This window comes from Apium graveolens, chromosome 3, assembly GCF_009905375.1.
Source record: "Apium graveolens cultivar Ventura chromosome 3, ASM990537v1, whole genome shotgun sequence".
Lineage (NCBI taxonomy): Eukaryota > Viridiplantae > Streptophyta > Magnoliopsida > Apiales > Apiaceae > Apium > Apium graveolens.
Window position 1 is genome coordinate 247,498,990 of NC_133649.1, and position 25,899 is coordinate 247,524,888.

Below are 25,899 nucleotides of genomic sequence, written 5' to 3' on the forward strand. Positions count from 1 at the left end.
TTGTTAATTTAAAGAACGAGGTAACCTGCGATTATGAAGAAGTGGGTGCAAGTATTGTCTGATAGGATTAACAACAGAACCAGCATATGGAGTAACTATTCATCGAATTACTGGGATTATTAGAGTTCGAAGAATTCATTGATTAAACGGAAGCCTGAGCATGACCAAAGAAGATTGGAAAAATTTCCAGACTTTTCTAAAGGAAGAATATTGCTTAACAAAATGATCGCTACGTTGAATGATTCATGGTTATTCTAAATTAAAAAGAGGAAACTCAAGGTTATTTGATAAGAATGCCATTTCGATCGAATTGTTAAAGTATTACATGTGTAGTTGCGACGTTACAAGTAAGAATCTACCATAATACTTAGTTGCGAAGGCATTTTAGCATACTTCTAAAGTTGTTATATGATACAATTGGGAAATGATTGAGCAAGCTCGAAAGATGAATACAAGTGAAATGTGGATGATGACCAATGGTATCATCCTCGTCCTCAACATTACAGCGTATATTCCTTTTTAATTCCTAAAATGTCTGAACTCCTTTTCTTAATAAATTCTTTCTAATGATATCAAAAAGGAGGATTTTGCATTCCTTTCAAACTTAATTGTTCCCCTTGAGTTTTGTTTTCTGATTGAGACAAACAGTGTTATGATAAGACACTTTGTCGGAATGACGAAGAGTCGGGTGGGACGTCACCTAATCATGTGCTGCATGCCATACGGTATGAAAGACTGGCCATCTTAAGTACTATGTGGTTGTCTCATTCATATTCAAATCATTATTTCTTCTTTCTTTTCAACTCTAAATTTATTAAAATTGTGAATCCTTCTAGTTGTTTCGTTGTACCATTGTTCCTTGTGAGAGCTTTTCCAACAAAAGTCAACATATTATACACCCAGCGGGCAAAGTCTCATCTACCTTTCATACATGGATAGGAAGCAAGGGCATATGGTGAGAATTGCAAATCACTGGCCCTAGCCACGAATGCGTTACGAGTCAAGGGAATCTACTTCAATAAGGGATACATCTCCAAGAACGAGAATTTGTGATATGTTATTTAGAATATGGATGTGATGACGTGGAAGATTATTGCGGATACCTTATGCGTTAAAGTATTGAAAGATGTGCGAGCAATTTGATCATATATCTCCCAAGGTTTTATTGATAAGATGAATTATCCTGTTGAATCAATAAGTTTATGACTAAAGGACTAGCAAGTTAAGAACGTGCAATTATTGAATAAGTAAGTACCAATGACGGAATCGATATTTCTGGAAATAAGTTGTGAAGAATTGATATCTTTTGAGATAAGAAAATTTGACATTATTTTAGGGAATGGATTAACTATTCAAGTGTGATGCCCAGGTAGACCGTCATGATAGAAGATAATTTTGAAGACGCCAAATGAGAATATAAAGAAGTTTAAAGGACAAGGGAAAGTAAAGAACTTGTTAAGAACGATTTAAGATTACAGTGACTAAAATATAAGTGTTATGACGATTATAACTAAGAGTCCGGAGCGAACCGAACTTGAAGATTTTACAGTCTCAAGATATATTTCCTTTAGAAAAAGAAAATGTGTTAATAATTGATTTAGCACCTGAAATGAAACCAGTGTCCAAAGCCCCGCACAGAATAGCACCATATCATATGAAGAAGTTGCCAGAGCAAAAGTATGAGATGATTAGAAGAAAAAGTAACTGGATCTAGCGTACCCCCTAAAGTGCACCGGCACAATGTGTTAATAAGAAAGATGGAAGTGTGAGATTATGTGTTAGCGAAAGCTCAAAAAAAAAAAAAAATTACTCTCAAGAACAGATATATGTTACCTCAAACCAATGATTTGAATGGAGCAAGATATTTTTATAAGATTGACTTAAGACTGGGCATATTACCAAGTGAAGCTTGAACGTATGGACTATATTAAAGATAATTTTCAGAACTCAGTACTGTTGTTACAAAATTCTAGAAATGCTAGTGGAATAAACTGATATACCAGTGATATTTAAATTTGACAAGTAGAATCTTGATGAAGGAATCTAGATAAGACTGTACTTGTGTTACATAAGAACAATCATGCAACCTATACAATGATAGCTGAGGAGTTAAAGAAGAAAGAAGCGGTATAAAAAAAAGGTTACCAGGTGAAAACTTTAATGCCCGGAAGTGTAATTTTTAGTATAGACAGTCAGTAAGGAGGAGACAAAAAAGGGAATTCAGCAGAGAAGTTTAAAGATAGTATGAATGAAAAAAAAAGGACCAGAAGCACCAACAAAAGTAAGAAGTTTTATCGTGGACCAGTTATTATCAGAAATTGTACAAGATTTCTTAAAAATTGCAATATTTTGGATAAAGCTAACCAAGAAAAGCAAGAAGGTTATGTGAAATGGAGAAGGGTGGGGAAAGTTTTGCGAAGTTAAATGAAAGAATAATTATAACACTTATTTTATCACTTTGAAAGTATTAGGGAGATTTGGTAGCTTATAGTGATACTTCTCGTAAGGGAATAGGATGTGTGTTGACGCAAAATAATAAAGTTATTGCATATGCATCCAGACAACCGAAACCTTATGAACAGAAGTACCCTACTCATAACTGGGAATTAAAAGCAACAATAATATTCGTTTGAAAGATTGGGAAATATTATAAGTATAGAGAAAGATGTGAAATATATACGGACCATAAGAGTTGAAGTATGAACTCTCGAGGAAAAGCAAATGTAGTGGCAAGAGATGAGCAAGAAGGAGAGAGAATGAACATAAAGACTGTACCAGAAGAATTATCTATGGAATTTTAGAAGTTGGAATTGGAAGTCAGAGTGCATGATCCAAAAAGGAGTAAGAATGTATAAGTATAACTTTTCAGTCGGGATTGTTAGAAAAGATAAAGAAGTGTTAGGAAGAGGTAGTAGATCAGGATATAAATCATTTAGTATGGGAAGAATAGTGCATGCAAAAAGGACGATCAAGGTATTCTTAGGTTTTCTTCTAGAATTTGGATTCCACCAGTGATGGAACTGAAGGATGAAATTTTACAGGCAGCTCATAATTCGAAGTATTCAATCCATTCAGGGAGTACCAAGATGTATAGAGATTTAAAGGAAATTATAGGTGGTTAGATATGAAGCGGGGAATTGCAGAATGAATTAGCAGATGTTATATATGTCAACAGAGTTAAAGTAGAGCATCAGAGATCAAGTGGATTGCTACAGTCATTGAAAGTTCCAGAGTGGAAGTGGGAGCATATCACCATGGATTTCATAGGTGTGGTTACCAAGCATAAAAACTAATCATGATGCCATTTGGCTTATAGTGGATAGATTTACTAAGTCAACTCATTTTCTGCCTATAAACGAAAGATTTTCACTCGATAAGTTGATCCATAGATGCCTGAAGGAAAGTCTAGTTCGTCATGAAATCCCTTTGTGTATCATATCTGATCGAGATCCAAGATTTAATTCGAGATTTTGGAAGAGTTTTCAAGAATGTTTAGGAACAAGATTGAATATGAGTACAGATTATCACCCACAGACGGATGACCAAAGTGAAAAAAAAAAATCCAGACAATATAAGACTTATTACGTGTTTGTGCTATTGATTTCAAAGAAAATTTGGGGCGAGCATTTACCTCTGATAGAATTGCTTGCAACAACAGTTATCACGCTAGTTTCGGGATGTCACCCTAAGAAGCCCTTTATGATCGTCAATACGGATCTCTAGTGTATTAAGACGGAGTAGTAGAGCGCAAAATACTTGGACCTGAATTAGCACAGCAGACAAAGAAAGTTGTCGAAGTTATCCAGGTGAGATTGATAGCCGTACCAGACCGTCAAAGGAAATAAACATATCAATCAAGGAAAGACATGAAATTTGAAGAAGGAAGCTTAGTACTACTGAAAGTATCGCCGTGGAAGGGATTAACGAGGTTTGGAAAGAAAGAAAAACCGAGCCTAAGATATGTCGGACCTTTTAAAATTTTAAAGCACGTTGGCAAAATAGCTTTCGAGTTAACGTTACCTCCGCACATGGAGCATATTCATAATATTTTTCATGTATCGATGCTTAAGAAGCATAATCCAGACTTCAAGTATGTAATAGAATATGAGCCGATAGAGCTTCAGGCAGATTTGTCATATGCAGAGAGTCCGATAGAGATTCTAGAGGAAAGAGAGAAAGTATTAAGAAATAAAGTGGTAAAGTTAGTAAGAGTATTATGGAGAAACCCAAAGGTTGAAGAGTCAACCTGGGAGTTAGAAAGTGATATGAGAGCAAAGTGTCCTCATTTGTTTTCTTAGGAGATTCTGAGGACAGAATCCTTTTAAGGGGGGAAGGATGTAATATCCGGAATATATCGTGTAATTATTTTTGCTAATAAATAATTATTATGTATGTTCAGTATCTATTTTGTGAATTATTTGTTAAGTGTTAAATGTGTTTGGATGTTTAAAAATATTATTAATTGAGTATTTCAATTTTTATATGTCCAAAATAAAATATAAATAATTGTCATACCTTCCTAATTATTTTTATGTTGATTTATGATTTTATAAGAATCATATGGATTTTATAAAATCTTTTTCCGGATATTTAAAATCTATTTTATAAAAGCGGGAATCAACCGACGTCATCCGTTGTTACGTTTTTGGAACCCGAAACTCTTCCGAGAACTCCTTCCTAACCTAATTGTAATATTCCGAGCATATTCCATGTTTTGACTTTTTCAATCCGGCGTACGGTTTGTCCTGCGCGGGTCCCGGCGCAACATTTTCGATACAATATTCGTTTCGGTAAATCAATAAAACTCGTATTTTCGATAAACGGGAGCTTTTTATTAAACTATTACAATTATCACTTCGTAATACGTGTAACCAGGCGCTGAGACCAAGACCGCAGTACAAATTGTACTGATTTGGATAATTATCACGAAAACTGATACCGTTTGGATCACCTTTTATAAATAAACGTACCGTTTTATATCCGGAATGATCCAACGGGATACTAATTTTCCGTAATTATAAATAGCCTCTACCGTATTTTATTTTGTACCAGAAATCATTTGCAAACAGTATTTACAGAATTTTTACAGAGAAAATACTTTAATTCTAATTTGTTCTTCGTAATCAAACACAAATTCGGAGGTGTTATCGATATCTGATTTTGGCGTGCATATACTCAAAACGAAGCTATTGAAATCTAGAATCCAAATCTTTCATCCGTTTCACTGCAGATTTTAAGGGTAATTTCTTATTTATTTAATTAAATTCGAATTAATTTAGGGTTTATATATGAATTTTTGATTTTGATATGGTTTATGTGATTTGATGATTTCATGATGTAGAGCATGTTGTGCCATTCGTTTTCATATATTATACTTCAAATTTGGAGTTCAATAACATGTTTAAATTAGGGTTTGATTATTGAGATTCAAAATTAGGGTTTATGTTCATATGAATGTTCTTGATTAATTTTTAGGGGTTTCTTATTTAGGGATTAACAGACGTTGAAAGTTAGTGGGTTTTGTTCCCCTTGGAATTTAGAATCGATTCACGTAACCCTTGTTAATCGACGATGACTGTGGTGATTGTATTGTTGTTTCAAAGTTTTCGCCGGATTTTTGAATCGGCGGCGACGTCGGGGATTTCAATTGCAATTTCCGGATTATTGCATGTTTGTTTGTTGACATCAGCTGTATATCTCGAATCCTGGTATCGTAATCTACAAATCCACATCGTCCTTTTGTGTTTCTGGGCTCGAAATCTGTTCGCCGGAAAGCTTGACGTCGCCGGCAATGGCGACGCCGGCGTCATGGTGAAGAAGGTGGTCAAACTGCAGTTTGACCCCTGTAGTTTGATCAACCTTACAGTTTAGTCCCGGTATATTTATAAATTTTAAAAATAAGATTTCTGTTTACAAAACTTGTAAAAATAGTATTTCTGTTTTATTAAATTTTTAAAAATTGTTTTTAATTTCCAAAAAAATTCCAATAATGATTATTTTAATTCCAAAAATTATTTTTTATCCAAAAATAAATCTGAATTAATTATTTAATTAATTTCAGTTAATTTTTAATTGTTTAATTAGTCAATTAATTCGAAAATTAATTGATTAATTGGTTTAATTAATTATTAATTGATTTTAATTAATTATTTAATTAGAGTTATTTATTTAAAAATGATTTAAAAATTCTGAAAAATAGTTTCGAGCTTTAAAATATTATTTTAAATTAGTTCCAAGGCTCGATAATTATTATAAAATTATTTCGAAGCCAGAATTGGCCAACCGAACCTTGTTTATTACTCTGAAATTGATCCAACGACCCGTTTTAATTCCGAAAAATGTTTTAAAAATCATTTTAAATACCCGAAAGCCTGTTTATGATCTGAGACTTCTTTATAAATGAGATGTCATTGATTATTTGACGTGTTATGTGTTATATGTGACTTGTTGGTTTACTGTCGGTCTATATGTTCGGTGATTACTTGTTTATAGCGTAACTTTTAATCTGTTAATCGGATTTGGATAAAACGAAGGGTAGATAGAAGTGTATGTCGAATAAAATGGTATGAGTTAAATATTAATAGATACTTATTATGCCTAGCAGAGTAAGAAAGGTGTAAGAAAGAGAAGCAGGTGATCAGAAATAGAATTTACATGTAAAAAATACAACAAGTGATCAGAGGATAGAAGCGAGACATAGGAGAAGCAGACGTGTGATTGTTGAATGGGGTCATTAGACAAGTACAAGTGAAGTTGAAATCGATTATGATAAGGCAAGTATTTCTAAACCTTTCTCAAAATACAATGCAAATATTTCTAAATTCTCTTGTGACATATTGTTAATACCCAAAATAGTTCTGTTTTATACTGTACACATTTTGAATCCTTCAGCCTTGAACCTGAGCTACAGCATTTGATCTTTGAGCCGTAAGCCTTATTCTTTGTAAACCATTTCTTGTTGATTTACCAGATACTAAACCACACAAATAAGATACTACTCCATAAATATATATCCATCATATATACCAAACACTGGAACAGAATTGTTTACACATACAGAAACTTTTATACTCAACCATACCTTGTGATATCAAAGTACTAAAACCTTATAAAAACACTATTCATTTAATATCCGATTATCCTACCGGCTGGAGGCCACTTCTTTTATGTATTTTGGCATACCCTTTTTGGTAACTATGAATTTTTACCATGCTCTTTTACAAATGTTTTATGGCTATTGATTATGATCTGGTTTTATTGAACTCTATTGTTATCATATTGAAATGCTTTAGAATTGGATAGTTTTCTTTGTGTGGACCAGATTCGTGGTCAGACCATATCGATGGTCAAGTTAGGCCAACGTGTGCCTTGGATCCAGTAGTTAGAGCAGTGCTGTGTGCTTTGCTCGGGGTTAGTGCGTTGCTGATCAGCAGCCTAACCTTGGTTTTAAAAACTTAAAATGAATATCCAATTCTATTGACTGTTTAACAGGAAACTTGATTCCTTTGAATCACTTCGTTTATTATTGTTTAACCTCAGTTATTGATAATATGACTTGCTGAGCTAGTTAGCTCACTCTTGCGAATCCTTTTATGTATTCTACAGTTAAGAAGGATACGGTTGATAGCGAGGTTTCCCAGTTCAATGTTCGAGCTAGGATTCCAGATTATGATTGATCGAGCTAGCAGGAGCTTAATGCAGTAGTGAGATAGTAAGGTTGTAAGAATAATTTCATATCAGTTGTAAATTAAATTAGTGGGATTTGGTACGTTGTAATAAAAGTTAAGGTTGTGGCTTGTTTTCATATTTTAACCTGTTGCGATCCGTGGTTAAGTAAAGCAGGGTCCTTGCAAATAATATTTTATATACAGGTTTATATTTTGTGTATGTGTTGTGGACCCCAAACTTCTGACCCGGGTTTGGAGGGCGTCACAGCTCTCGTGATATTTGTTCATCACTGAGAGAGAACAGTTTCATTGTAACAGAGTTTATTATATCGAATATATCTATTTACTGTTACTTGTGTTCGAAATCGATTTAATTGTATTCTACACTGTATTCAACTCCCTTCTACAGTGTTGTGTGACCTAACATAATAATAATAATCTAAATTTGATTTAATTATTTATAATTTATTTTAATTCATTATTTATGATTTAATTAATTGATTAATTCATTTAATCAATTAATTTTATTTATAAATAGTTAAATAAAATATAATTATTCATAATTAATTTAAATAATTCCTAAAAATTATTTTTAAGCATATAAAAACATATTTAAGTATTTAAAATTTAATTAATATTATTACTAATTATTTTATTCTTATTTTATTCGTAATAAATAGATCGTTCGTCCGTTTAATACAAAACGAACGCCTCTAGACTCAAAAAAATCTTCCGCTTCCAATAAAAATACTCTCAAAACCTAAATTCTTTGGTATCAAAAGATCATTTGTTTTGCAAATCGTTCTGATTCAACTATTGATTGATAAATACCCTTTTTGACCCGATTTCAATTCTAAAAGTATCGAGATCTATCTTTTGTCTATCCAACTTATGTGTTACATGAATTGTATGACTATGTGTTATATTAATAACATGATTATGTGCCTTGTGTATACATGTTATGTGAATTACGAGTTAACCTGTCTTTTAAACGTTATCTGATTAAAATATGATCCTTATCTATTATTATCAAGTGGGTAGACGATAAGGATAAGCGTACGATAGACAATTATATATTGTCGGTTAATTGAAATAGCACCTCTTATGATAGATGCACATAGTTCAAGGTATTCAAAGCTGGACAGGATAATAAAAGTAGAGCCTGATTATGCGTGGGAATGAGACGAGTGAATACCGAGTAGAGGTGAACAAAGAATGATGATTGAAAGTTAAAAAGTGGATCAACTGAGGCAAGTATTCCTCAACTTTCTTGTGATATACTGCAAATATTTCTTCCCTATTCTAATTTCAAAATAGTTAAATATTTTATATTTCGCTGCAATTACTCTTAATTAAGCAAGTACCTTTTTGATCTTATTCTTGATTATTATTGGTGATCTCTTGAGCAAATCACTACAAGAAATAGATCAAAAGACATCGGTTATAAACCGATGTTAAAAGTTTTTAAAAGCGATGTCTTTGCATGTGTAAAGAAAGGTCCAGAGTTTTAGACATCGGTTTTAGACCGATGTCTAAAATACCAGTATACAACAGTTCTAACTTAGAAAAATGATGTATTTTTCTAATATATATTAGATTTTAACACATGATCACGAGTTCAATAATAGTTTATCTTTTAATTTCTATCAATTTAAGCATGTGATACACAAAAAAAAGACAAAGACAACGTTTATGAAAATTAGGGTGTTGTAAATAAGTACTTTTAACATCGGTTATTTTATGAACTGATATAAATTATAATATTAGACACCAGTTATGTAAGCTTGTATTAAACATAACTTTTGAACTGTTGTTAAAAATGTTATTTAACATCAGTCATCTTAAACTAAACTGATATTTTGTTCATAAGAGACATCAGTTACTATGTAATAAGCTGATGTCAAACCTCCATAGAACATCAGTTATTTGTTAGGTTTGATTAGTATATGAATCATGTTCTTAAGACCAAACATGCATTCAATTGGCCAACTACATTGTCAAACATTGTCCAATTAACCAGTATACAAAAATCAATATACCAAAACCAAACATGCATTCAATTGGCCAACTACATTGTCTAATTCATCCAATATCAAAACTTACTAAATATTCCAAATTAACCATCCAATATCGAAACTAATTACATAATTTAACCATTCAATACTGAAACTACAACAATATCTACACAAATCTATTATCCACTAATTCATCCAGTCATATAAAACATGACACTGAGCCAACCTACTTCTGCCTTTGTTTTTTGATTAAGGATCATGCCTCCTCACTCTTTGAACCCTTCCACGAGATGCAACATAAGTACATGTGGATAGAGCAGCAACACATTGACAGACTCTCACAATAATTAGGACAGCTACTCACTTTATGCTACATGCCTTGTCCCGCTGTTTGACTTCCATCACCAAGTCACTCTGTTAGACAGCTACTCACTAATTTATCAAGTCATCAATCATTTGTAGTTGGTAAAGTCAGCATAAATACAAAGAAAAAAATAGATCAATACTCTCTTTAGTAAATTTCTATGCACCATTCGCTGGTATCATAGCTAGTACTGTAAAGAACAAGTACCAAAATAATTTTGCAGCAGTCCATTCATATCCAATCATTGAGTATACTATAACACCATATACGACTGTTTGCATGAAAATGCATGGTATTTCTACCACCACCTAAAGAAAGTAGAATGATGATGCTCAGATTAACAAAAAAATTATATCAATTTATGGTTTAAGTGCTTAATATATTAAAAGGAAAACAAGACTCCTTTGTAACTATCGGGAGGCCAAATGATTCTTGAATTTTAAAAATATAAATCCAGTCTTTTACCTGAGTTAATGTATATTCCAGGGATGAGTACATTCCAGCAGCTCTCTCTCAGTAAAGCACTGTTCTTTCAACAGCCACCACCGGTTGCACAGATGAGGCATTTTGGACCCCAATAAAGATTATTGCAGAATCCATAGATCTCATTGAATTGAAGAGATCCTGTCGAATTGTCCTGCATAATATGGTAAGATACATGGATAGTATAAGAAATTACTTATTATTGAACATCGGATAATTAAGGTAGTAATCAAAGGCATATTACCTCTTGGTGCCAAGATCCCAGAACATTGTGCCAAACAATAAAGCGATAACTGTAGTAAAGAAAAATCCGGTTGCAGTGTAGGGAGGATTTCACCAGTATGATGCTCTCTGTTTCCACAGGCATGTCACAAACTGGCTAAGGAATGATTGAGCGTATTTAGTGTAGAAGGATAGATCCCTTGACCCTGGCCGAGGGGTACTTAATTCTTGTATCAAAGCTTTGTTTCTTCTGTATAGTTTAATTTAAATTAAGTTAAAATTATCTGTGAAGCTGTGAGATAAAGAAAAACAAAACAATTATGTAAAAAAATTAAGTAGCTTAGCTCGAATAGATTTAATTCACCTGTACAGATCTGAATTCCTATAAACTTCAGTAAAATCAACCCCAAGAATCATCTTTTGCTTAGAACTTGTAACTTCCAACGCCCAAGTGGCTGGATTATATCCCTCTCTGATCCTTCTAGTAAACTTAATATATATGGCCTTAAAATGTTAAATCAGTCATCATTAATTTAATCAATTTAACTATATTTATTCTTGTCATTTTCTAGGGCAAGCCAAGTTATCTTACTAGTAGCATAAGCATAAGTCACTGATATATATTAACGTAGGCAAAGTGCTTACAATTTCTTAGTTGATAAACACAAGGACAGTGAGTCATAGACTATAGTACAGGGAGCATGTACTTGGATGCAAATAGACAGTGATATATGTATTAGTAAATTTCGAAAGAACTGGGTCAAACTCAAACATGCACCAAAAATACTAACCACCACATATCCACCATCTTCACCTATGTTCTTAAAACTACAGAATCTTGCTGAAGTAAGAAATTTTTTAACCCCCGGATATATCAGTTAATAGATTGGTCCGAGGTGGTATATGAGATTATGACTATGCATAATTTTCCTACTTCTCAGATTAGTTTGTGGGCTGCTTTTTCATATGAACTCAATTTACTTCGTGGTTTATTATCTTATATATTTGAATTATTAAAACAGATAATAAAACTCATGGATAGCTTTAAAAGTGTCTTCTTTGTTCCATCATCTCTTTTTAGGATGAGAATTGGTCCTTCTTTCAGTAAAACAATACTATATAATCACCAAAAAAATGATAAGAAAGAAGGTAACCAAATACAAGGTCAATAGCTTAAATCAAATTTCTGTCGAAAATAGGGGTGGGCATTCAAAAAGATTAAAATAAATCAGGTCACACTTCTTGTAAAACAAATCATTAAAGAGGTTTTTTGGTCTAAATTGTGAATTCAATTGATACAAGTGGACATGCAAAACAAGGTTGAGGCCATACGGACAATGAAAACACTGAATCTATTCAAGACAATACGGCCATATCAGAAAGACGGAAACATAATAGATTGCATTGTTAAAATTATAGTACCACATACACACTTGTAAGTTGATTGTGCTAGAGCATAAAAAGATTCTTTTAAATATGGGCGGGACCACATGCAAGAAACTTGAAAATATCATATAATTAGTAACCTGTATATAATCTTGAAACACACTTATCAGGACTTAGAGAAAGGAACAGACGGTAGGTCAAATTAGCTTTGTCTCTCTTGATGAAACACTGAATGATGCCATCCCGATATCCTGGTTGTAAAGACAATAGACAGTAATTCATGTTAATATTGGAATAATGAAAGGTAATTCATTGAAAGCTTCACAGTTCTAATCACATTTACATATATAACAAATACATTTAAAATACCAATAAAAAATTAAGACACTGTTACTCTGTTATTCAATGCATACAAAAAACAGTACAACGTTTTACCCTTCTATTAAAAAAATTCTAAATTCCTCCATATAGATAATTATCTTATGCTAGAATATAGTATGATTGTGTTCTCGAAATGCACTTTCCATAATAAATTTATAGAGGTACGAGTTCTCAAACAAAAAATCAGGTAAAATTATTTCATTAGATTTACCTCATTTAACGCCATTCCTATTCTAGTTCTGTAATAATATCTAGAACTGTGTAAAGTTCATGATAGGCAAGGGTAACTCTAGCTAGCTTAGAGACACTATCAGATATGCTTCTGACTAAATCTCCAAGAGATCGAGTCACAAATGACTCGCCTTGGGCCATGACGGTACACATACCTTACATAAACTAGAATGTCATTTACTGAGTAGATCAAATGACATCTGAAGGCAGTCGTAGCCATGCTGAGTAGATCAATGACTCGTATAAAATAACATGAGGTGAATGAATATCATTATGTTCACAATATCCAGATATCCGAACAAAACTTTCTTGGTTTTTTGGATACCCGGAGATTGTAATATGACCGTCAATATATCCACCATTTTTTCTACCAACCAATACAATACATCCATCAAAGTTATTTTTCCAGCACCACTAACACCCATTAAAGTAGTGAGAACACCTGGCTTGAAACCCCCACTCACACCTTTCAGAAGCATCAACTTTTCCTCAGTTATACCTTATTCTTTCAGTGGCTACATTTTGTCAAAGAGGAAAATATAAGATCTTAAAGTTAACCATAGCTAGTACACCACTATATACTTCTAATCTACCTGAGGCATGTTAACCGAGTACGTAATGTCATCAAATGTTACTGAGTGTGGTTCAAAAGGTAGAACCATTCCTTTTCTCGTGTTGTGGTTGCCCACTGCATTATGTTTTGTTGTGGATGAATGAGGTGAATGTCTTTTCGTACGATCATTTCTATCTGCAGGGCAACAATGTGTGTTGGGATACAAAGAATTTTAATTAGATGGAAATAAGAAAATGAAACATAGAGAATTTAGTCAACCTTTGGACGACCCCTGCTCACTACTCTCCTTAGTTCTGCCTTTATAACCTTCTTCAGGTATAACAGCTTGAGGCTTCCCAATAGCTACGCAATATAGATTAGCATCACACAACCTCTCAAAGTAAGTAAACAGGATAATAAATTTAAAAGGTTCATAATACTTACGATTAAGAAAAATGAGAGCCAATGTAATTTACTTTAGTCTTCATACCAATATCAGAACTAATCATGATACATATTCACACAAGTAAATACATGCTTCCACAGTTCTAACTAATCAAGAAGTTTCAAGTAACATATACAGTGATGATCAAACTTCAGTTATAATTGTCAAATCCTAATTATCCATAGTAGATAAATTGACCACAGGTAAACACATGCTTCCCTAGTAGAAAAATTGACCACAAATATAGTATATAAAAATATAATAGCTTGAACAGGCTGGCAAGCCAAGTAATTCAGAACCTGGAACTCAGCTCCATAAAATCAATAAAAATTACATCTTTCAAATATTTATTTGTTTAAAATATCAATAAATTCACATCACAACAATATTTTGTTATCAATTAATCAAAACCAAAAACACATACACATTCACTATAATCCAAATATATCGCTTAATCGAGATAATCAAACAATCAAACATTAATTCATCAAAATTCAAAAAATTCAAAATTACAAAACCGAGCAAACAAACTCACGAAAATATCAGCGAGAAATGCATCCAAGTCATCAGCATCAATCTTCGCAGCAGCTTCCGCAACTCTATATACTTCATATCTGTAGAATCCAAAAGTAAAATATGAAAACCCAAACAAAAGAATCTTAAAATATGAAAAAAAACTAAAGAAAATATGAAAAAATAGTACATAATCTTACTAATTGAAAGCTAACCAAGAATCTTAAGATAGGTTGAAATAATCTTGCTCAGTTTGTACTTAATTCCAATTAGGGTTCATATCTTCTTAGAAAGGGGGTTTTTGTTAAAGCTCGAGGGAGAGAGCGAGGTGTGAGAGAGAGCAGGAGGGGGGGGAGAGAGAGGGAGCGGGTGAGAGAGATTTGTGTAGTAAAATTAGGGTTAAAGTTTGAAGAGGGAGGAAGAGAGGGACGGTGACGGAGTGAGTGAGAGAGAGACAGATAGAGTGGAGAGTGAGAGAGAGAGAGGGTAGAGAGTGAGAGGGTGGAGAAAGTGGTGGTGGAGGGTGAAAAGGGGGAAAAGGGGAAGTGAATTGTGAAAAGGGGGAATTGGAATTTTGGTGAAGGGGAAAATGAATTTTGGTGGAATAAAGGCGGGGAAGAGTATCTCCGTTATAACAATTGTTTTATTATTTTTTTAATAAATAGAGATTAGACAACGTTTACAATTAAAATTGATGTCTACAAAGACTTTAACATGGTTTAAAACACGACCGATGTTAAAAGTACTTTTAACATCGGTGGCTTTTTGAATCGCAGTTAAAAGGGTGATGTCTTTTGCCCTGTTTCTTGTAGTGAATACCCATTGTTCTGGGTTAATTGTAAACCCTAAATCGGGATGTTTTGAAATCAAAATGATTTGATATCAAAATACTCTATAGACTAGATGGGTACGATGGGGGTCAGGAATGAGCTGGACCCTAAGGGCCAGAAGTGGCTGGACCCTTATTTATTAGGCTATAGTGCCTGGGTACCTAATATGTTGGTGGGTCTATACAGGTGGGTATAGATCCGCACTATATCCTGACTGATCAACAGGGTATAGTACATATGTTGGTTCTAATGTCCAGTCTAATTTATTGTTGATTGCCATTAATGATATTCCTTCTCGTAAAGTTTATAATTTTAAAACCAGACAAAGATTTGATTCAAGAATGGAATCTAAGAACTGTGTAATGCTCTTTTAAGAGAAATGTGATTTATGATTAAAGGCCAATGAGGGTAGATGTTTTTTTCGCTCAATTGTTTCAAATAAATAAAGATGTTTTTTAAGTCATTTAAAGATTATTTCCAGAAGTTTCTTTGATATAATTCATCGAAACCTATAATGATACTTGCTGGGCATTTTTGGCTCACTCTTGCTTTGTGAATTCTAATTTCTTTCAGTTTTGAATGAGGATTAAAATGAATAGCTCTTAATAGACATCAAAGTTGGAGAAATCCCAGCTGCGAGAAGTTGGAGATGTCAGAGTAAATAAGACGAGGAAGTTAGTAGAAAAAGGTAATAAAATTGTATATAGTCGATATAAATTTTAGAAGGTCAGATTATTGTTTCATGCCATAACCTATAAACAATCCGGAATTGAGGAGTCATCTGTATATTATTTTATATTATGTAAAGATTGTTTAGTGACACCCAATTCTGACCCCGGATTGGGATGTTACAAGTTGTCAGTCCTGCAATACTTTGTTAGCACTTCTTCCACCCATACGTTAATGAATCATATTGCACAATTTCAAGAAATTATCAATAGTGTTTAAATTTCTACAACATGATTCATTTTATTCAGTCAAAAAAAATATTTTTTTAATGAATCAATTTTGAATGAATAGTTTAAACAATTGCTGATATTTTGATTTATTTAGAATAACATGGATTTTAAACAATATTGTTTATTAGAGTGGTTTATCATATACTTTTTCATTATAGAGCACTTTGGATTCAAAGTCCATTATATTGGAAAGTCTTAATATTCCATACCATGAACTCCAAAAAGTAAATTCGAGATATTCAAAATCAATTTTCAGCAAATCCTTGATTATCAGACATGAAATATGTGTTCACATAATTATTGCTGAACAAGGATGTAAAGGCATATTGTAAGAAAAATAACTAATTTTGACTAGTTATCTCAAACAGCTTTCCTCATTAACTTCATAAAGAAAATTTTTATGACCTACCAACAGTTAACAAGTGATTGATGCCTTGCTACTTGATTCCTAAGTTGAAATTTTCAACCTACCATTGGCTGTGTAGTAAGATAGTTCAACATAAGAATTCTTAAAACTTGTAAAAAATATGTGACCTTGATTCTTAGAAAAGAAACAATCACGGACAAGTTTAACTAGATTTCACTTCTAGAATACAAGCAGATTCATGAGTGAAATCTTTAATTCTCCAGATAAAATTTTCTGATAAAATAGTCGAAGTTAAGTATGAAGAATTGAGTAACAGCTGATGAGCATTAGTCTATGAAAGTGTTCTTCATATACTCCCTCGGCCCCGATAGGTTCTTAATATTTGAACTGGAGAGTTCGACACGCATTATAAGGCTCTTATCTAGTATTGTTCCATAACTTATTTTTTAGATTTTTTTTAAATAAAAATTTAAACATTTAATTTTAAATCAAACGATTTTTTTAAAATAATTTATATAACTATAGTAGATAAGATACTTAAAATGCGTGTCGAATACTATATTTCAAATATTAAGAATTTATTGGGACGGATGGAATATAATTTAATCCTAATTAGAAAATTTATCATACCATGAAACCTAGTCATTAGCCTCAGTATTAGTATTTACTGGTTTCAACTAAACACTGATATATCAAAGATCAAATTTATCTGTATTTAACAGTTTTAGAATAACCAATAAATCTTGATAGATGATTATTGCTACAAAAATAATAATATTACAACTTACTTTCAAAACAAAGAGTTTGGTGAGGACTCTGCATCTTTGAAGTCATGTTGTGTAGTCTACTCATAGCCATTGATGAAAAATTATATGTCGATGGCCAAGAACTAGCATTTGATATACATGACTTGTTTATCAATTGCTAGATAAAATATGTAGACTCCAAGTATTCATTTTGACTGTCAATGGCTAAAGCTATCCATTAATGAAGTTAGAGAAAATTTAAACAGACTCATAACTGTCATATCTCTGATATTGGATATCAAATACGGACCTCATTTGAACAGTTGGCTACTAAGCAACATGTAACACGATTTCGTTCATTGATATATAGATAGATCATCAGAAGTCATGACATATAAAATAATTTATATTAGACATCTTGATTATGCGTTAGAACTACTAAACAAATAAGCATAAGCTGATCTTGAAAATCCATGACTATCAAACTGATTGAAGAATGAATTTTCATCAAAATTTATAGCATACAATCTGGCTACTTCAATCAAAATTTATGGAAGTGGATTCTGCTTGGTAGAGATATCTGTCTACGTTGATGTGCTTCATTCTTCACACTTGAACTGAAAATTCAGTTATGCAAAAGCTCTGGTGTTGTCATAGTAATGTGGAGTTCATTCTATCTGCAAGCCATAGTCAAAAAATTGACTATTTGTCCTTGAAAGCTGTGAACCATATTCTCCAGTTGCAGTGTCTTCATTCTCAGCAGTAGAGATTGACACGTAGTTTAGCTTTATTACACAATCAAGAGTTTAGTTTGTCTTCTAGATAGTGACAACTCCTTATGAATTCTTCCTTTTCATTATTGCAAAATACACAATCTGCATCTAGACAAATAGTTAGCTCAAACTCAGAGTCTCTAGCTTATCAATTTCTGAGAATTGATGATTCTTTGAGATATCTTAATAATTACTTTAAAGTTTTTGAGTAAAAATATACCGGGGACAAACTAAGAAGTAAGCAAAAAACATGTGGTAAATATAATCTTTGATCTACTATAAGTTTAAATATAAAGAGAAGCAACTTAGCTCTCGTATCTTTAAATTTTCACAAAAGCATTCATTTCAGACAGATGAAGAGTTGGCATGAGTGATTTTGCAGATATATAATCAATTAAGTCAAACATCTAAAGAAGAACATGCATAACCAGTGTTTGACTTATAAAGATTTCATCTCTTACTTTATTTTCTTGAGCATCAATAAAATAAGTGAGTTCACTCATCATGCTAATTTTATATTTAATTGTTCATTAATTTTGATATGCCTTTTTAAAGATTTATCAATAGTATAGTCAAAAATTATATTATTCACACAAAAATATACAATTATTATAGAGTAATATGTATTTCTAAAAGAGGAAAGGTTTGGCTATTGTACATCTGAAGATATATCCCTTAGGTAAATATTGATATAAACAGTCATACCATGCCCTAGATCGCTGTATTAATCCACAGTGCTTTCAGAAGCTAGTCCACAAACCCTGCAATTCTTGAATCATTAAGTTCCTTAGATTGAGGTACATACGCTTCTTCCTTAAGATCTTCAATTAGAAAATCACTGTATATTCCAGTTTGATAGATTTTGAATTTGACATGAGCTGAACACACATGAAAGACCTTAATTGCTTCTATCTTTGTTACCAGTGAAAGTGTCACTGTCAATCTTTACTTTCTGCAGATAGTCTTCAGCTGGGTTGGATTTATTCCTTGAAATCATGCCATTTTCATCCTCCTTGATTCTGTACGCCCAATTAGTTTCTTTGACTGCGCTGTCTTCTAATCTAGGCACTAGCTTCTTGACTTTATTTGTTTCAATTTGGTTTGACACTTGTTGATTAAATGTAAACCAAGTTGATTCCAGAAGAACTTTTATCACTTTCTAAGGTTCTTCCTTGAGTCAAAAGTTATTTTACAAGCATTCCTCTAAAGTGATTCCTCTGATTCCTTTCTTGATAGATGTGTCTTCAAAATATGAGTTGAAAGTATGACTGCTTGTCAATTTTCCTTGATGAAGAAAGTTTGATGTTGATAATGAGACATTTATGAACTGCAAAGAGTGATAACTGAAATATCTTGAAACTCCCTCTGAGTGAGAGACTTCAGCCTTATCAGCAGTTGATGTCACTCTAGTTTATTTATTAATTGATAGCTTATCGATGGCTAGCTCTTTTTGATCAATGGATGTATTTTTTAATTGATCAATGGCTATTATGTTTTACTCTTCAACTGGTATTTCCACATGTTTTGGATTAGAAGTTGACATGATAAATTCTCTTAGAACATTATAACCATCAACTTGCCAGTCATAACTCTTATCATTTGATTTGAGACCATCTTCAACAATATGATCCCTCAATTCTTGAGTCTTCTTCTCATTAGGTGCATCATGGATTGACTCCATAACATTCCTTTTAACTATCTGATTGTAAACCATGTTGTGCCTTCCTACTAAGCATGTAACTGGAAGTCTTCTTATTGCTTTAGCTTTAAGTTTTACAATGATTTTCTTTTGAGTTAGTATGAAGCATCTGCAGCCAAAGTCATGAAAAAATTTCCAGTTTGTTTTCTTTTCAGATACCTGATTGATCAAAGAGACATTATGATTAGAGCCTATATTGTAGATGGCTTTATTCCGGAGATATGTAGATATCTATGATTCTCCAAGTATTACTTTTTTTTCATCTCTGAGTAATCCATTATTCTTTTCACCTGATTCATTCAGCAATGGAGTCCTTGAAGCAGAGAACTTATAAGTTAATCCTTTCTTTGTAGAGAATTCCTTGTTGTGACTGATGACGATTTCAATAGCTTCAATTTATAAAAGCCAAAAAATATTTTCAAGTACATTTTAAGATATCATCAGTGATCATAGGATAGAATATTTTCAGTTGCAGAACTTGATTTGATCCAGAAGAATCCTCTTGTAGAAAATGCAGGGGGTTGTCAAATAATGAATCTGTCTTCTTCTTGTAAATAATCATCTTCTTCTTATCAGATTAATAAGTATCATGGGGACCATTCTCGAACACTTCCAATTCTGATAATTTTCTTTTAGAATTTCTTTTGATTGAAAGATTCTAGTGAGACAGCTTATTATGTTCTAGCCATTCTTCATCCTTATTTGTCATGCTGAGTAGACAAATCACTGATTCAACATCTGTTGAGGTAAAATCAGCTATATACATTTTCCCTTTCCTTTTTACAAATAAAAGGACCTTTTATCATTTTTTAATGATAACACATAGTTCTTTATCAAAAATGACTTTGGAGCCATTGTCACATAGTTGGATGACACTTAGCAAGTTGTGCTTGAGTCCCTCCACTAGTGCTATATTATCTATGATGTCATTTCCAACTGAAATCAAGCCATATCCCACAGTGTGACCTTTGTTGTCATCTCCAAAGGTAATACTTGGGCCATCTTTCTCTTCAAACTTCGTGAGTAGGGATGAGTCTCCAGTCAGGTGACATGAATAGCCACTGTCTACATACCAGACATTTCTCCTTTTTCCTGCACATATCAAAATATTTTCAAACCGATTAAGTTAACCAGATTTTTTTTTGTACCAATCATTTTAATTGTCTTCTTTCCTTGAAACCAGTTGTTGTCCTGGGACTAGTAGGGTTAAGGTCCACTCTTACTCTAGGTGTTAATCTTTGAGCAATAGTGTTGGTGTTAAAGTCAGATGAACAAGTTTGAGACTGCATCTTATTAAATGAAGATGCAAACATGCTATTCTTACCTTTTATACTTTGTGGCATATTAAGTAAAGAGTGGTAAGAATTGGAATTGATTGACATGTTACTATTTTTTTGACGAAACACTTCAGTCAAGTTTGGCATGGCATACATAGGCTTAGAGGGAATATGTATGGAAGAAGTTTGACACTTAGTAGATAGATGATTAACACTACTATAATTAACACAGATTTTTCTTGGAGCAAATCTATCAATAATGTAGTTGATGTGCTTGTTAATCCCTATTTTCTTATTCATATTGTTCTTTTTCTTAAATCCCATTTTAGATTCAATCTTATCCTTCAATTGCTTGTTGGATAAGTATCCTATGTTTCTTTACTCAACTCTTTTGGTTTCTCTACCTTTTCTTTCTAAAGAGATCTTGTTCACTAGTTCATCAGCATCTTCAATTAACATGTCTAGTTTGCAAGTACTAATAGTTTCTTTCAACAAGTAATTTTTATTCTTTGATTTCTCTTCGTTCAATAGATAACCATTATTTGCTGATGAGTAGTTATCAGTAGAATCATCTTGTTCAAATTTTTTCTTCTCTTTTTTCCAAACATCTTCATAGAAAGACTCAACACTTTCTGGATCTGTGAATTTGCTTGATACATCCCTAGATTCCTTCCATTTAGAAATTACCTCTTTTTTAAGTTTTAATTGCATTTTTAGAATTTTATCTCTCTTTAATATCCTTAGTCATTCATCTTTAGCAGTTAGACATTTTTTCTTGGCATTCTCATATTCAAGCAACTACATCTCTAATAAGTTGTTTCTCTCAAATAACAGGGAATTAGCATTTTAAATTCTAGTATTTTCCTTTTTAAAAGACTTCAGAGTGATATGCAAGATGTACAATTCAGAAGACATATCATTGATAGTTTCCTAACATTTACCCTTACTCAACCTAGAGAGATCATTTGTAATTACATGACTGTTGCTTGAGGATACCTATGAATTATTATCTTTTACCATGAGAGATATCTAGAAATTATGTACAAAAATCTAGAATCTGGGCTTCTACCTCTTTCTTTACCATGGTTGATTAAATCAGCTTCGAGATCTTTAAATTCTCTATTTGTTGAAAGCTTTCTCTGATACCAATTATTATTCACTAACAATTAACTAAGGATAATTTGTAGAAGGGGGGTTGAATATAAATTAAAATTTTCAAATTAATCTTTATTTGCGAGTTGAAACATGAACACGGATATTTCAAATTTTTAGGTGGTTTATTTTTCGACTTGCCACCTGAAGTTTATTTGAAGAAATAATTTGTTACAATTACAAATGTAATCTCACAGTTGCGGTTTACAGTGTTCCACTCAGAGGAAAATATCTGTCTATAAAGCTCTATGAGAATGTAAAACCTATTTATTAAATGAAACATCTACTACTACTTGGTCTATATATCACCAAGTCACAATGCTTGCTCGACAATGCATAACATAGTCTTCAAGGTCCAGCAAGGTTTCTTATTCATTCTTTTTCTCGCGACGCTTGAAAAATGAGGCTGGGTTGTATCCTGATATATTGCTTTGAATATCCCTCCAATCTGTCTTGAATGAAATAAAAGGTTTCTTATTTTTCAGCATCCAAGATCACATGCAAAGTTTGTCCTGGCTTCTCATTTTAATATCTCATATTAAAATTATAAACAATGAGTGGCATCTAATAATACATCATTGCTACCCAAGTAATAATAATTAAATCGGTGATTCGATTAAACCTTTCATGATAGTGTACAATGTAATATAATCCATTTAACCAAATATTATAGATTAAACTAGAAGCATGTAATGTGTCATCATCATAATAGTTTAATCCAAGGTTTCTTGATCAATGAGTAGACTATAATATCAAATCAACATTTGAGTGTGGCCACACATTTCATAGTTTAGCTCACACAAGAGGCCAATAATATCATTCCTAAAATAGGAGGATTAAATCTCATATAGATCATTCATATTTCTCATACGATTCAAAATATACCCAATGTCCTCTTTTATCATTACCCGGTCAAGGATAACTTTTAATGGAATCAAAATATATTAATTCCCGTATAAAAATATAATGACTTCAGGTTTAAGAACCATTACATCATTACAGCCTTTACTGTGGCGCCCTCCAAACCCGGGTCAGAAGTTTAGGGGTCCACAACACAAACACAACATATAAATCTATATATAAGATACTATTTGTAATGACCCTGCTTTACATAACCACGGATCGCAACAGATTAAAGTATGAAATCAAGCCACAACCTTAACTTTTATTACATCGTACCAAATCCCCACTATTTTAACTTACAACTGATAATAAAAATTTTCTTACAATTTTACTATCTCACTACCGCAATAAGCTCCTGCTAGCTTGATCCAACTCAATTTGGAATCCTAGCTCATGCATTGAACTGGGAAACCTCGCTATCAACCGTATCTTTCTTAACTGTAGAATATAGAGTGAGCTAACTAGCTCAGCAAGTCATAATAGCAATAACTGAGGTTAAACAATGATCAAACGAGATGATTCAAAGGAATCAAATTTCTTGTTAAACAACTAATAAAATTGGATATTCATTTTAAGTTTTTAAAACCAAGGTTAGGCTGCTGATCAGTCACGCACTAACCCCGAGCAAAGCACACAACACTGCTCTAACTACTGGATCCAAGGCACACATTGGCCTAACTTGACCATCGATATGGTCTGACCACGAATCTGGTCCACACAAAGAAAACTATCCAATTCTAAAGCAGTTCAATATGATAAACAATAGAATTCAATAAAACCAAATCACAATCAATAACAATAAAACATTTGTATAAGAGCATGGTGAAAGTTCATGGTTACCAAAAGGGTATGTCAAAGTATATAAAAGAAGTGGCCTCCAGCCGGTAGGATAATCGGGTATTAGATGAATAGTATTTTTACAAGGTTTTAGTACTTTGATATCACAAGGTATGGTTGAGTATAAAAGTTTCTGTATGTGTAAACTATTCTGTTCCAGTGTTTGGTATATGATGGATATATATTTGTGGAGTAGTATCGTATTTGTGTGGTCTAGTATCTGGTAAATCAACAAGAAATGGTTTACAAAGAATAAGGATTATGGCTCAAAGATCAAATGATGTGGCTCAGGTTCAAGGTTGAAGGATTCAAAGTATTTACAGTATAAAACAGAGCTGTTTTGGGTACTAACAGTATGTCACAAGAGAATTTAGAAATATTTGCATTATATCTCGAGAAAGGTTTAGAAATACTTGCCTTACAAGGATTTACAACTATTACTGATCAACTCTGAGCCGACTCTGCTGCTCAGGCTCTAACGTCCAACCATTGGATCCCATTGGATTCGACTTCGACACTCAGGTCTTTCTGTTGAAATTCTACTGAAGCTCGTCAACTGACTACTAGGTCATCTCTAGTCCATCGTCCACTTTCAGGTTCTTGATTATAACCTACAGGGTTGAAATACCCTACGTTAGATGTCTAGGTATGCTTGACATATCCTCGATACCAATTTTACCCAACGATATTCAAACCCGACTCGTAATTATGTATATTATAATAACACACGCCACAAGTAGGGTTCACAACCTCGAAAATCGGTTCGGTGTTCGTTTTGGGAAAATACATATACTCTTTATTTTACGAAATCAGGATTATCGATTTGGAAAAATATTTCATCACATCGTACAACCAAGTTACGTATAAAACACACACATATATATATATATATATATATATATATTGTCTCTCGACGTCCCGATATTCATCGGATACGTTCCCGTATTTACGTAATTCAGTTTTTCGGAAAGAAAAAAAAATCGGGCAGCGTTTCCTTTGTTTATCGGACTACCCGTAGAAACATCAAATGACGTCAATTCAATAATGACAATCCAATTCACAATAACCACAATCCCAATCATCAGTTTAACCCAACAATCAATCCAATCACAATTCGTCAACTAAATTACGGACTCGACTTAATGTAAAATCAAATTCTCAGTTTCAAAAATAATTTCACGAATCAATTGATTTATTTTATGAAAATTAGGACTCAGAATAAATTCATCACCGTCCACCGTCCGCTCGTGAAAGTCATCGCGGACGGCGGCGGCAAAATTCCGCGGGTACCCGATTAATTCCCCGGGTTTCCAACGCGAAACTTTGCCGATTAATTTTTAAAAAAAATCATTCCCCGCACGAATTGATTTTAATATCACGAATTTTTAATCAATAAATCTCCTGCAAATAAAAAGGAAATAAAATCAGATTTATAACAACCCAAACCAAACTACACAATCAGCCCAACAAGTAAGGGCCGAATAACCAAGCCCAACAGAGAATTAATCACAGAGCACAAGAGCACAGTCCAGGAACCACACACACACGCACAGCAATTGCACACACACACACTGCATACACGCGTGTGTCTATATACACAGAATCGACACCATTAGAGAGACGAACGACGGAGCTTGGGCGGTTACCGGAATCGGAGTCACAGCGGCACCAGGAGAACCACAGAATGATGGAAGAGGGGTGAAAACCGAGAGAGAAAGACAAAAGGTAGAGAGAGAGAAGAGACAGGAGGGATGAAAGGAATCGAGAGAGGAAAATAAAGAGATGAAAGAAATTGATGTATATTCAGAACAAACAATAAACCATACCCTGGGTAATGCTATTTATCAGCCGTGTGTCCAATTAATAGGACACGTGTCCGGTTTTTCTTGACTGCAAGCCAGATTACTAACTATTTTATCCTTCTGATGCGTAGTTTTACGAGTTATTATTGATCGATTTGAAATTAAAATATTCTTAAAAATTCTCTAAATATTTTAAAAATAATAAAACTTGAATTCCATAATTTATAGAATGTTTTAAATCACGAAATATATACGCATTTTACGATAAACGAACCGAGCTACACTTAAAACAAA

At 32.9% G+C, this 25,899-nt stretch overlaps 2 long non-coding RNA genes across 2 annotated transcripts; both read right to left on the reverse strand.

Annotated features, from left to right (window-relative positions):
• Positions 1 to 9,735: 9,735 nt before the first annotated feature.
• On the reverse strand, positions 9,736 to 10,960 carry LOC141711031 (uncharacterized). The gene is made up of 3 exons (XR_012571191.1): positions 10,774 to 10,960; positions 10,512 to 10,683; positions 9,736 to 10,114 (listed from the first exon to the last, which is right to left on the reverse strand). It is a non-coding gene; the product is annotated as an uncharacterized LOC141711031 (long non-coding RNA).
• A 161-nt stretch (positions 10,961 to 11,121) lies between these two features.
• Positions 11,122 to 13,664, reverse strand: LOC141711030 (uncharacterized). The gene is made up of 4 exons (XR_012571190.1): positions 13,582 to 13,664; positions 13,343 to 13,497; positions 12,905 to 13,264; positions 11,122 to 12,388 (listed from the first exon to the last, which is right to left on the reverse strand). It is a non-coding gene; the product is annotated as an uncharacterized LOC141711030 (long non-coding RNA).
• Between the last annotated feature and the right edge of the window lie 12,235 nt (positions 13,665 to 25,899).